At 50.2% G+C, this 13,868-nt stretch overlaps 1 protein-coding gene across 9 annotated transcripts in view; it reads right to left on the bottom strand.

Annotated features, from left to right (window-relative positions):
* Nucleotides 1-13,868, bottom strand: part of LOC109246757 (uncharacterized) — a 33,411-nt gene that overhangs the window by 7,233 nt on the left and 12,310 nt on the right. Inside the window, exon 3 of one of the 9 annotated variants that reach the window (XR_008421090.1) lies at nucleotides 1,082-1,225. The exons of the other annotated variants lie outside the window; for them this stretch is intronic. The gene's annotated coding sequence lies outside the window, so the exon portion shown is untranslated. Of the gene's footprint in view, nucleotides 1-1,081; nucleotides 1,226-13,868 lie in introns of those variants that run through there. 9 annotated transcript variants of the gene reach the window in all.

The following is a 13,868-nucleotide window of genomic DNA, read 5'->3' as shown; positions in this document are numbered from 1 at the left end:
GACCTAGAAGTCTCTCATAAAACTGGTCATAATAATGAAAACTAGGAACAATCTAAATATTTAATTCTAGACTACCGTTAAAAATTATAATGACATATTATATATCTAATAAATATGATATCACAGAAATATTTACTAACAGGAAAATGTTTACAATATGTGAAGCTTAAAAAGCAGATTCCAAAACAGTGTTATGGGCAGGCACATTTTATATTCCGATATACACAAACAAGTCCACGTGTACACCATAAAAATCATGGAAGACTAAACACCATGGCGTTCATAATACTAAGTTATTACTCAGTGGTGGAATTCGGATTTTACTGTCTTGTTTGTTTATCTACACTTTGTACTTTTCCTCCAATGATCCCACATTCATTTTGTAATGAGAAGAAACCTTTACGGTGACTTTGATTAAGAGTTTTTGGAAAAGGAAATGTAAGAACCATTTGCTTCATGTATATACTCTTCTCCAAGAAGTGGAGATTCATTCTTCTCCCACTTGGTGATCATGGAAGTAGGGGTAGCCTAAGAATGGGTGGGAGGAAGGCTGATGTCGGAGGTCACCCAGGGTGCAGAGCTGGGGTCAGGAAAGAGACCCAAGAATCACAACCCTGACGTTACTCTGGAATCGCTACGGGGCCCACGACCTTGTGTGGGAAGCCCAGAGGATTTGGGGCGCCCGGGGGGCTCAGTCGGTTAAGCATCCGACTTCAGCTCAGGTCGTTATCTCATGGTTGGAGCTCGAGCCCCACGTCAGGCTCTGTGCTGACAGCGCAGAGCCTGGAGGCTGCTTCGGATTCTGTGTCTCCTCTCTCTGCCCCTCTCCTGCTTGTGCTCTGTCTCTCTCTCAAAAATAAACAAACATTAGGAAGAAAAAAAAAAGAAAGCAAGCAAGCGCAGAGGATTTGCAGTCAGAGGATGTGAGTGACTCTTATGTCTGCGAGTTGGCACCAAGGAAGATGCATTATCTTTCTGAAACTCGGGAAGTAACAGTAACACAGGATTCTTGTGAGGATTAAATGAGATAATTATTTGCTTTGTGAGGTGTAAATCCCTAAACAAATGTTGGATGTTGTGGTTAATAACATTAATCTCTGGTTCATCTTGAGCAGGAAGGCTGGCCAACTGCTATGGTCAAGTTTGCGCTGGCTGTTGAGAATGCTGGAAATGCCGGAGGGGAAAGATGACGTTCCCACGGGGTTCGGGCAAACTGTTAGATTTCCTGGGCCATGGTAAGAGAACATAAAAAGAAACAGAAAAGAAACTTACTCTGAGCTCAGAGGGAGGTGTTTGGAGACCTTCTGACTACTGTTTAAGGAAAGGATACGCAGCCTGTGATGAGAAACCCCGGGTCGGTCACGGGCTGGGCCCTGGGAGAAAACGGCACAAAGCGCAGAGGTCTGTGACTCCCTTCACCTGTACTTGTTTACTGATGTTCCGGCAAGATGCTTGGGGGCTGAGTTGGGTGGACCGAGGATGCCATAGCTCGTCATCTAAGGAGACTGGGAGAGGCTGGGTGGCGGTTCCGGTTAGGTGGGTCCCCACCCTGCACGAGACGGGGACGTCACGGCTTCTGTGTGGGGGCGGTTGGCGCGCTCATGAATCATAAGCCCCTCTCGTTCATAACTGGTTAGCTGGTTCTTGCAGTGCCGCTCACGGTTTCTACGAAGTATGGTGCTAAACGTACACCCTCGAAGAGCACCGCTTTCTTGGTCCCACTGGACGAAAGGGATTTACTGGTCAGACGACAAGCTTTCCGAGTACCGACCACATTTGGAGACTCAGTCTTGACTGCTCCGCTCCAAGGCCTTCAAATGAGGGGCATAATCTCCGCTCTCCTTTTCTTCCTTTTTTGCTCCTTCTAGGACGCCCCTCCTGCCTTTCCTTCTGTTTACCTCCTTTCCTTCTTCAGAGTTGGTTTCATTGATCTTCCTCTCCTTGTTCCTCAGTTTCCCTCTCCTTCTCCTCACGGCCACCTTCTGCAGTTCTGGATCCAGCCAGCATCTTCCCCTGTGCCCTTCATGTCAGAGGCACCTGCCACTTGGAGCCACCCGATGCCAGGGTGTCCTGAGCTAAAGCCCATCGGTCTGCAGTGAGAGGCTGCCCCTTCTGCCGGGGTCGCTGAGGCTTCCTTACTCCTCGCTGCACCTCATCCCCTCCTAAATTACCCAACAAGACTTTTCAAATCTTTTTGTAACGAAGTTTTTTCCTAATCCTCCTGCCAACCTGGCTCCCTGCCCCCACCCCAGGCCCCTCTCTCTTCTGTGGGGGGCCTCTGATCTATCTACACCTCGCTGAAGCTGATGCGTCCTAGACTGGAAACACGTTCCAGGTGTGGCATCGCCTCCTTGTTGGTGATGGGCAGAGGTGGGGACAGCCTTCTGCTCGTGTTGGCTGTCCCCTCTCCCCCACTCTAGGCTCTTCAGGGCTCTTCTGTTTATCCCCGATATCCAGCTGAGAGACGGGGGGTGGGGAGGGCGGGAGGGGAGGTTTTTTTCAGTCTCTTTTATTCCTTAGAGCCTCACCCCACTATATTTTTTCTAATCTAAATCTCATTTCGAAATCTCCTACCCAAAGGGTTTCCCAATGCCTCCTGGTTTTGAATCAACCTGTTGTTTACGGCACATCCAGATCAGAAATAGAGATGTCACGGGGGAAGGGAGGGGGAAGGAGGAGGGGCGGGGGAGGACTAGATCTGATCCTACACCCTGAAGACACTCATGTGCCTGAGACAGTCACTGGATTGGTGACACCTGGACAAACAGATCTATTCCCTCCTTATCTCCCGTGAAGGAAGAAGTCTCAGCCAAGTTGAGGACAAGCACTGGCCAGAAGGCAAATACCAACTTGGCCATATTCCTCCCCTGGGGAGATGTCTGAGGAAGAGCTGTCAGAGTAGGTCCAGCGGCACTGGGGGAGAGCCCCTCTCAGCAGCCACAGAATTCTCTGCCCCCCAAGGTGCCCAGTCCCTCTCAGGGGCCATTTCATAAGAATATGCATCTTAGTCCCCGACCCATGACTTAACAAGGTGGAGTTCTGGCCACAGGGACCCTGAGTCAGGAGCAGCCTCTGTGGCAAACACAGAGAAGTGGGTCAGTGGTTGTTTTGTTGTTGTTTTTTTTTTTTTAAACAAGCGAAGCAGGTTATTCCCTGTATACAAAGGTTGGCCCCGGTAACCTGACAGCTCTCCATCACCAGCAAGGAGGGGCCACCTGTGGTCCTATCCACGGGCCACGCTTATTCTCCAGAAGAGGCTGAAGGACCAGTTTGGGGCTGAAATGGCAACCCGGACCTCTGTGTCGTGCTCTAGCCAAGACATTTCACCGTGATTTTTATTTTAAAAATCTATTCGAAGCCCCCATTCTGTATCTAATTCCCAGAGAGCCAATCCCTTCATCTAAACGAGCGGAGTGGAATATGGACCTTAAGTCAGCCTCTAGAGGCTCTTGTGACCCTCTCCTCGAGGGGAGTGCCGCGGACAGCAACTAGGCCTTTCCGCTCCTATAATTTGAGGAGAGAAAACCACACCGGCTGCCACAGCAAAGCTCCCACTCTTGGCACTTGGTGTCACTGTCGCTTCACCTTGCCTCTGCTCAGAGCCTTCCACTGACTGGTGGAATCACCACAGAGGAACAGAATCCCCTCTCCCTCCTCTCCCGCCCCCCATGCACACGCACGCGCACACACACACACACACGCACGCACGCACACATGCACAGATGCCTGGGCAGGAGCCCAGCTCTCCTGAGGAAGGGCTAGTGTCCAGGCAGAAGGATGACAGGAGTGCCACATGGTGAATGGAACGAGGAAGGGCCCCGTCTTCCCTGAGCAAGGCTTGGGTGGAACCCAGGCTCCTGGAAATGTTGGGTGTTGACTTCGCCAGTGTTTTCGTAAAGCTCAGAATTGTTCAGAAGACCATCTAATAGCATAAACGTTCACGTGCAAACACTAAGAGTCACTTGACATCGAGGGGCAAATTTTGGTGACAGAAACACAGAAATGACTCATTTATAGCTGCAAGGCTGGCTGTCTCTGTCCTTTCCAAGACCTTGGCTACCAAGCCTTCGTCCATCCCCGATGCAGGATTTGACATTTTTTTTTTCTTCTCATAATAGCTTTCGGCAACCAAATGAATGCCATATTCCCTTTTAGTTAGCTTAGTTAATTAGCATAATTAAACGTCTCCTCTTGCTGTGTTCCAGGGCCACTGGTCTCAATCCCTTTTAGCCTCTGCTGTTTCTCTTTCCTCATTCAACCACTGCCAGGCTCCTCTCAACAAGGATTTAATGAGCTCCCGCTGGACTCGGGGCCCACTCCGGAGTCTCCTTCTGCAAACCTCCAACCCCCAACGTGCCTTGTCTCTAGAAGATTCTTTCGTCCTTGAGGCTCTCCTGTGGGTGAATAACTCTTAGGAGTATAGCGGCTCTCCCTCCTCTGGGGCACACGGACCTAAGAAATCGAACTCCTTTACCACTCATGAGGGAAGGTGGTTCAGGGTAAAGGGGAGGCCTGAGGGGCGCCTGGGTGGCTCAGTCGGTTAAGCGTCCGACTTCGGCTCAGGTCACGATCTCACGGTCCACGAGTTCTAGCCCCGCGTCAGGCTCTGGGCTGATGGCTCACAGCCTGGAGCCTGCTTCCGATTCTGTGTCTCCCTCTCTCTCTGCCCCTCCCCCGTTCATGCTCTGTCTCTCTCTGTCTCAAAAATAAATAAAAAACATTAAAAAAAATTAAAAAAAAAAAAATAAAGGGGAGGCCTGAGAGTCCCTAAATAGCACAGGTTTAGTGAAAAGCCACTACCCAACGAGGAGTCTGGAAGGGGCCGCCTGCCCAAGCCACGTCCGCGCTTCGACCACACGATCTACAGCAGGTCACAGCATTGACAGCCTAAGAAGTTCAACGACATCTGGGTGACGGGGCTTGCAGCTACTGTGACATTCCCTGAGCCCTGGTCACCCGGCTGTCCTGAGCAAGAACTCTCGGGAAGCGGGGGGCTTCACTGCGCCCTGCCAGCTGAGTTCAGACATCTCGACACACAAAGGAGCGGGGCTCGCCATCTCCCTGCGGCCTCGTCTTTGAGAACAGCTGGTGAGAGTACCTCCTAGGTTCCTACGTTCCACCTTGTTCCCCTTTGAGTCTACCTTCGAATGGTTCCTGGAACATTCCGGGGCTGGAACTGACTATCTAGTCTGGTAAGTCATGCTGGAGGTGACCGAAGGCCCCCATGATGAGGAGTCACCAGTGGCTGAACTGCCATTTATCCTATTTCTGGAGATAAGAGTGTTGAGGCTAAGGTCAGGAGTGAGCGGCTCCAACCAAGAGTACCATGTGGCACTGTGTCCATAGCCCCAGCTGCTTCCTCTCGGGCAGCATCCCCAGGGAAGCAGATGACAGAAGCCCTGGACTGTGGGGTATGTGAAGTGAGTCGGCCTGTACTCCTCTTGAAGTAATTCAGCATACTTTATGAGCTTTATCCCATTGATCTTACTAACGTCCAAGGAAGGAAAGAAACAAGGAAAAGGGCAGAAGCCGTCTCATTTCATCAAAACAAAGTGAACGTGGAGCAGGAGCCTTTAGGTGAATGAGCCGATATTCACCCAAAAATACAATGAAGGGGGCACCTGGGTGGCTCAGTCAGTGAAGCGTCCGACTTCAGCTCAGGTCACGATCTCACAGGTCATGAGTTCGAGCTCCGCGTCGGGCTCTGTGCTGACAGCTCGGAGCCTGGAGCCTGCTTAGGATTCTGTCTCCCTCTCTCTCTGCCCCTCCCTTGCTCATGCTCTGCCTCCCTCTCTGTCTCTCAAAAATAAATAAACATTAAAAAAAATTTAAAGACAATGAAGAAGCGCATAGAAACCTAAAAACACAGACCCTGGCCCTGCGGCCACAGCAAATCAGACGGGTGATCGTGTGCGTGTGTGTGTTTGTGTGTGGTTCGGGTCCTCTACTCTGGTGGCCTCTGGTAATCTAACAGCTCAGACTGATTTCAAGAGATGGCAGAATTTGATCCCTAGGTGCTAAAAAGGGAACCAAGGGACAAACATCCCCCCCCACCACCACCCTGCCTGCCTCAAACTTTGTAAATGACAGAGACGCTCACCAGAGTAATTAGCAGAAAAAACTGTCAGCTAAGTGGTTTGAGAAGGTGTGGCTGGAAGCGTTCTATGTGTTTTCTCTAAAGCCGATGTGTAGACAGTCAAAAATACGAGTTTAACGAGCTTATTAATTTGGAGTGACTCTTCATATCTTATAGTGAGGTCTGGGGTTCACCTACTTCACCTTTGACATCAAAGAGGTAGCTACAGGGTGTTTGTCCCTGAACATTTCCTCCCGAGTCGGCTCCGGGGACGCCTGCCTCAGTTTACCTTTCTACCCAAACAGGCAACCGACCCAAACAATTCAGTGCCCAGTGTTTCATAGAGGGAGATAACGTCTGGCGCTTAAAGATGCTTTATGACGTTGCTTATCTCCTGCTGTCCCTCCTTGTTCTGCCCCCAGCCACCTGAAATACCTCCTGAAATTAATAGATACTTCCATGGTGTGGGATGGCAAGGTCACCTCAGTTTAGCACACTACACGCTGCTCATATCCCTCAGGAACTTAGATGTGTCTTGCGAGAGCTGGAACCCATCCCAGTTAACTCCTACAAATTCGTAAGGTTCTCTAAGGCTGCAACTCAAAGCATTTTAATTCCAGTAATACTGCTTGCTAGAGTGCTTTCTAGCCCTTTCGATCCACAGTATTTCTAAACATTAATTTAATTGAACTTAAAAGAGATTGTGCCTAATGTGCCACGACGTGGCGAACAAGTCATAAAAACCGTGTCTTGCCGACAGGGTAAGTCTAACTCGGGGAAGAACCCTGTCAGCACTGTGGTCCCACAGCGGACTACAAATCCCAAACCGCCGCAGGTGCTCCCTCGAGGCACACGTGAGTGACGTCACTCGCCAGGGGCTTGGCTGCCCTGGCTGGATCTAAGATGCTCTCCCTCTCCATTCAGTTTGTTCTTTAGAACTAATATTTGGGATGCCACTTCAATATTTTATGCTACTTCTGATCCATGCCAGCCTGGAGACTAAGATCGAATAAGCCTGAAGCTGAATCCTTTGTCACCATTTTTTCCAGAGCCCCAGGACAGCATTGTGACTATCCAGGGCTACGTGTGACCTTGCTGTCCCACACCATGGAAGTATCTATTAATTAAACAGACAGCCAACCTTATAACTAGGTCAACCACATATATTCCAACTTAAGCCCTTGACTCCATTCCTTTTTTTTAAATGTTTATTTATTTTGAGAGACACAGAGAGAGAGAGAAAGAAAGAGAGAGAGAGAGAGAGAGAGAGAGAGCATGCCAGAGAAGGGAAGGGGCAGAGACAGAGGGAGAGAGAGAATCCCAAGCAGGCCCCATGCTGTCAGTGCCAGCGTGGGGCTCGATCTCATGAACGATGAGATCATGACCTGAGCCAGCATCAGGGGTCAGATGCTTAACCAACTAGCCACCCAGGCGCCCCTCCATTCCTTTCTCTGAAAGATTATTTAGGGGAAATTTCTCACTGACCAATAACATATCTCATGACTTCTGACATCTACCTCAATACGCTGAGCCTTCTCTGTGAGAGTTTTCGTTTTTCAGGCTCTATCATTCTCATGGATTTTCCTGTGATTCTGAGGCTATAATCAAGACAAAAGGAAAGTCCCAATCCCGTGTGTGCTGGCTGAAGGAGTACAAACCTTAAGATAAGGGAATCTTGGGGGTGCTTGGGTGGCTCAGTTGGTTAACTGCCCGACTTCAGCTCAGGTCAGGATCTCACGGTTCATGAGTTCGAGTGCCACATCAGGCTCTCTGCTATCAGCACAGAGCCTGCTTCAGATCCTCTGTCCCCTCTCTCTCTCTGCCCCTCCCTCACTTGCGCTCTCTCTCTCAAAAATAAATAATAACTGGGGCGCCTGGGTGGCTCAGTCGGTTGGGTGTCTGACTTCGGGTCAGGTCATGATCTCATGGTCCGTGAGTTTGAGCCTCGCGTCGGGCTCTGTGCTGACTGCTCAGAGCCTGGAGCCTGCTTCGGATTCTGTATCTTCCTCTCTCTCTGCCCCTCCCCTGCTCAACCTCTGTCTCTGTCTCTCTCAAAAAATAATAAACATTTAAAAAATAATAATAAATAAATAATAAAAAGATAAGAGAATCTTAGAAAAATCATCATAACATTCTAGGAATTCTTGGTGCAAAAGTTCCTGATTCTACCCTCCTACCCCCAAACCCGTTGGAGACACAGACCCATCCTTCCCTGGGCTGACTTATTTCCTCCAGTTATTTTTTTTTTTAACATTTATTTATTTTTGAGACAGAGTATGAACGGGGGAGGGCAGAGAGAGAGGGAGACACAGAATCCGAAGCAGGCTCCAGGCTCCGAGCCATCAGCCCAGAGCCCGATGCGGGGCTCGAACCCACGGACCGCGAGATCGTGACCTGAGTTGAAGTCGGACGCTCAACCGACTGAGCCACCCAGGCGCCCCTATTTCCTCCAGTTAAGCATCTTCCTCTGAGCTCTCTTCCAACTGAATCAGTGCCCAACCGGTTACCTCCCAGGGCTCCTCCAGGGCATCACCAAGTAGAAGGCCTTCCTAGGGGGTGATGGCACCATTCGGGAAGCCTAGCACCTCCCTGAGAGTGCCACCCTAGCCCCTCTGCCTTTGGTAGGTGCGTGGGGAGGATTCAGGAAAGAGGGGTGCCTCGGGGTGTAGCAGCCCAGGTCCAAATGAGTAACTGAGCCCAGGGGGCAGGGAGAAGGCCCGAGCAGGGAAGGAGCTTCGTGAGACTTGGCTGCACAGGTCTGAGCTGGAGGCCGTGCTAGAAACTGAATGAAGAAACAAAAACTCCTTCTCAGTAGTGATCAAACTCCCAGATTAGCTCGGCTTTATTTCTTTTCCTTTTTTTTTCCCCCCAATTCATCTCTGTATGAATTTTTTCCTCTGGGCACATGAAACTTGCACTTTTCCTCTTCTTCTTCAGGACTCATGCAGAGGCAAGAGAAGGGGGAAGCACCAGGCTCTGATTCTGTGCTGGATCAGATCGCAAGATCTTTCTCCTTACAAGCGTCAAATCTAACCAATAAATGTGTTGGTCGGAGATTCACTGAGTGTTCTGAACCAGGGGCCCCAGCGGTGAGGAGTTATGAAAGCCACAGCCTCTGCCTTCAGGAGCTGCTGTGGGACCAATCAGGCCAGCTCGGCCGTTCCTGGCTTTCCGCTCCTGCCCTTGAAAGAGTCTGTGCAAGGTCAGATTTTTCTAAATGGAAGCCTCAGCCCTTACTGACTCACTGGGCAATCAGACACTTTTTCATTGAAGACTCATCTCCCGCTGGTAACAGCTTTTGAAAGTTAGCCTCCAGTGTGTCTGTCCTCCCTCCTACTCAAATGCTCTAGAAGAGCTTCATATTTAAATAAATCCGAGTGTGAATCTCTGGTGAAGTGAAAAACTCTTTCTGTAAAACGAGGAAGTCTTCCCAAATTTGTTTGCCTTAGCTCAGAATGGCATAAATAATTTTTTCTAGAACTGGTCTCCGTTGCATATTCTATATTCTTTTCATCTTTGTGGGCTTTTTTTTTTTTTTTTGAATTTCCAAAGAAAGAGGTTTGCCACCTAAACCGCAAAAGGGTTGATTACCAGTTTCTGTCTTTCTGCATCAAAATCTTTAACGTCCTACAGATACGAGTCATTATTACCAAAGGACCTGCATCATAGGCGAAAGAGGAATTGGAAGTACCCTCGCCGGTGCCCTGGGGATCCCAGCTCTGCTTCACTGCCTGGGTAAGGTCATTGCTAAGGAGATAACGCCTGTCACGGCTCACAGGCCTCTCTGGTGACCACATTTCAGAACCAAGAATTGGTGGCCATCTGATGCATGACCTGGCGAACGGCCAGTGTATCTTCGGTCTCAGAAACGGAGATTGTCCCAGAAAACCGAACGCCACAAGGCTGCCCACAGGACAGCTCTAAAAAGCCGTTTTCTGCTGCATTCGTTCCAGGGCCTGCTCAGGGGCCTCTAAATCATTTGGTCCCTGGGTGCTCTCCCAAGCTCACTGTCAAGACACCCGGTGTTTACAGCCTTGATTAGAGCAGACATTCAAACAGTCCTGCAAACTGCCCTATCCACAGTTTTCATTTCCCCCTTTTCAAATCAGTCTCCCCTTTTAAAAAGAAATGTATCAGGGGTGCCTGGGTGGCTCAGCCGAGTAAGCATCTGACTTCGGCTCGGGTCATGATCTCATGGTTCGTGAGTTCAAGCCCCGTGTCAGGCTCTGTGCTGACAGCTCAGAGGCTAGAGCCTGCTTCAGATTCCGTGTCTCCCTCTCTCTCTGCCCCACCCCGACTTGCGCTCTGTCTCTCAAAAATGAATAAATGTTTAAAAAATTAAAAAAAAAAAAAAAGACACATCAGCAGTAAATGAACGTAACTCTGTCTACTGGTTCCAGGAAGGAGGTGTTATTGTTCTGTAACAAACTGGCTCTTTCCAGATTAAAAAGTAATTATTCTAAAAGAAGCTCTTATGGTTAAAATTAAACCACAGCCCCAAAGCTGCTAGAAACTGGACTTTGGACAAATGCCAAAGAGGACAGTCGCGGGCGTCTTCCCGAGAAGAAAGGGAAGAGACCCACTAGAAGGAAGAGATCTCCAACAAGTGGTCACATTCGAAAATTAAGTAAAATGTTGGAACGGGTTCAACCACCCTACTTCGGTTAGGAGGCACTTTTTAACAACATTAGGAAAGCGAAACTAGCTGTGGGTGGGGTGGAAGCGCTGCCAGGTCACCTTGCCTAAAGAAACCCGACGATTGCGCCTACATGACGGACGTGCAGTGTGGGCACTGCCGTGGCTCTGCTGGACCACGTGGCTACGAGGACCACGCCAGCAGTTTTTGTGGCTCCCCGCCCAGGGGGCTGTACCTACGTTTTGGTGTTCCCCGGCTCGTCACTCGAGGTAACTCGGGTCACTAGCCCTGATTTGTTATTCCGTAGCGTGATTAAGAAACAATCATCTAGGAAAACACAGACGCACACATGAGTGTGCAAGAAAAGGCCTGGGGGAGCTGAGAGCTCGCTGGGTCATGAGTCTGGGGGCGGGGGCGCTGGAGGGCAGGACCCAGGAGCTCTGGTGAGGTGGCTCCAAGGCCAGCCTAGCAGTGCCCTCTCCTGGAAGGCTGGGGGCACACCAAGTGGGCTGGGTGGATCCCGACCGACAGAGCAGGTCTTAAACCCAGTCAGGTGCAGCACTGACCCCTATTGGACGAAATGCTTTTCAGCTCTACCAGACGGAGGGCTAAAGAGAAATCAAATCCCCACCAGGTGGCACGAGGCAAGGCACGACCTTCTGTGCCTCGGTTTCCACGTCTACAAAATGGGAGCAATGGTAACACTGTCTGTCGCTGAGTGTCTCAACAGACTGATGTCAGGAGGAAATGAACGAGACGTCACCGCTCTGACCTCAGCCCCTGCCTTCCCACTCTGTGCTGACACAATCCAGGTCACTTCCCGGAGGTGATCTTTCTTTCCAGTGTCTCTGAACCAAGAACAATATGGTCATGCTAGCCGGAGCTTTAGTAGCTAGTAGCTATTAAACTTCTCACTTCTAGTAGCTTTTATAACTCCACAAATGTTTTCAACACAATTTTCAAAGCACTTTTTTCTTATCAGCATTTATCCAATTTAAATCAATTTCCTGGTAATTACGTGTTCAGAGCCTACATCCCCCCTGGATTACGAGTCCCCTAAGTGAAGGCCTGTGTGTCCTTTGTCCCCGTCATATCCTTAGTACCGACCTAGCCTGGTGCCCGTTGCACAGTAGCTGCTCGATAAATAGCTGTCGAATAAACACACAGAGGAGTCATAGGAACTGGGGAAGGCCAGCCAGAACCGGAATGGACAAAGTCAGATATGGGGGGAAAGGCTTTTTTCAAGAGGGGCTGCATAAACGAATCTGAAAATCTTAAGAGCAGGATGATGAACAAGTCTGAAAGCAGACAGAGATGGTGGGTGCACGCAGAATGAATGGGCTAAATGCCACTGGAGTACGTACTTTATAAGGGATAATTACATGTTAGATGAATTTCACCACGATAATACAAAAAATGAAAGGGCAGAACTGTAATATAACAATTACAATCCTGACCATTTAGACACTCTACAGAAGCCGGGTAAAGTCAACACAAAGACAGTAACCTTTTACACAGTGCCTGACGGTTGACATAGATATTTCCGTAAATGATTTTGTCTGTTCCTCACAACAAGCCCACGGACTTGCGGACGAGGAAACGGCGGGGGCAGGAGTTCAGCTGGTGACTTCTGATTTCTCAAAAAGGCCAGGCCACTTGCCACTGGGGAGTCCTCCCCGCACCCCCACCCCCCTCACCCGGGGAAGGACTTCCTCCAAACAGCTGCTTCTCCCTCCCCTCCTTCTGGGCCCTGCTTCAGGAGTCACCTCATCGGAAAGGCCTTCCTACATACTGTGTCTAAAAGCGCAGGCCCCTCACTCCTGCCTCAGGTCATTCTCTCTCCCTTACCCTGCTTGGTTTTTCTCCAAAATTCTTAGCTCAGGTTACATATTGAGCTTTTTTTTTTTTTTCTGTCACCTTCTGTGACAGCACAAGTTCCAAGTGACAAATGTGTCAGTTCTGTCCTCTGTTATAATCCTGACATCCCGCACAGCGCCTGACAAGTAATGGGTGTTTAGCAAATATTTGGTAAACGAAGGAAGAAGTAGAATTTTACCACGCGCCTGGCTGATCTGCTGGGGCGCCTAGGCTTTTTAGGCCTCACCACGGAAATGAAATTATAATGTGGCTGAGATAAAACACCAGTTGTTCGAGTCCTGTGACGAGTGCCACCTTGCTCACGAGCGAGTCCCTGCATGCTCCTCTTGTCCCCAGGAGCAGGGCACCTGTCCGTTGTGTCCCTGGCTGTCAGCACGGTGCTGACTACCTAGTACCGACACGATATCAATAAGGACCAACGGATTCCGAGTGACGCGGATAAGAATGGAAGAATTGGTCAAACGGAAGAATTGGCCTCAACACACGCCCGGGTCCCACCCTGGGTGTGCACCCCAGGCGTAGGGAGTCTCTGAAGAGGGAGGAGAGGAGGAAGAAGAATGTTCTAGGCAGGGGTCAGAGTCCAAGGCACAGCAGTGTGACCTCAGGAGCCGGTGTAATCTGTGTAGGAACGGCTCCAGGGACCGGATGGATCTGCACCGCGAACCTGCGCACTACGTCTAGCTCTCGGGGGGGGGGGGGGGGGGGGGGGGGGAAGCTGGCGGGGCTGGCCTCTCGAGAGTGGGGGTGGTGTGGTCTAACAGAACAGATGACCCTTTTGAGATGGACAGCGAACCCTGAGACGCAGGGGCCCTCCCAGAATGGTGCCCGGTGGCCTGAGACACTCCAGCCCAGCCGCAGCGGCTGCCTTCTTCCAGTTCCTGAATCGGGTGGCGTGAGGGGAAACTGTCAGGTGTCACTACAGACAACACAGATTAGGAGTCAAGCTCCTACAACTCTGACGTCAGCTCTATTTCTCATTTGAACCCGTGTCTCCGAGTGCAGCTTACGACTTGCAGACAACCACACAAGCATAAAATCCATGATGTAGCCAAGCTGACCGCTGCTGCGGGAATGGTTACACCTTTGGGGCAACAAAATATTTAATATGGGGGGGCACCTGGGTGGCTCAGTCGGTTAAGCGTCCGAGTTCGATCTTGCGGTCCGTGAGTTCGAGCCCCGCGTCAGGCCCTGTGCTGACTGCTCAGAGCCTGGAGCCCGTTTCGGATTCTGTGTCTCCCTCTCTCTCTGACCCTCCCCCGTTCATGCTCTGTCTCTCTC

The sequence above is a fragment of the Panthera pardus genome, unplaced genomic scaffold (assembly GCF_024362965.1).
Source record: "Panthera pardus isolate Hobbes unplaced genomic scaffold, ASM2436296v1 HiC_scaffold_12, whole genome shotgun sequence".
Classification (NCBI taxonomy): Eukaryota; Metazoa; Chordata; class Mammalia; order Carnivora; family Felidae; genus Panthera; species Panthera pardus.
Note: the sequence above shows the minus strand (reverse complement) of the source record. Positions and strands in the feature narration are given on the sequence as shown.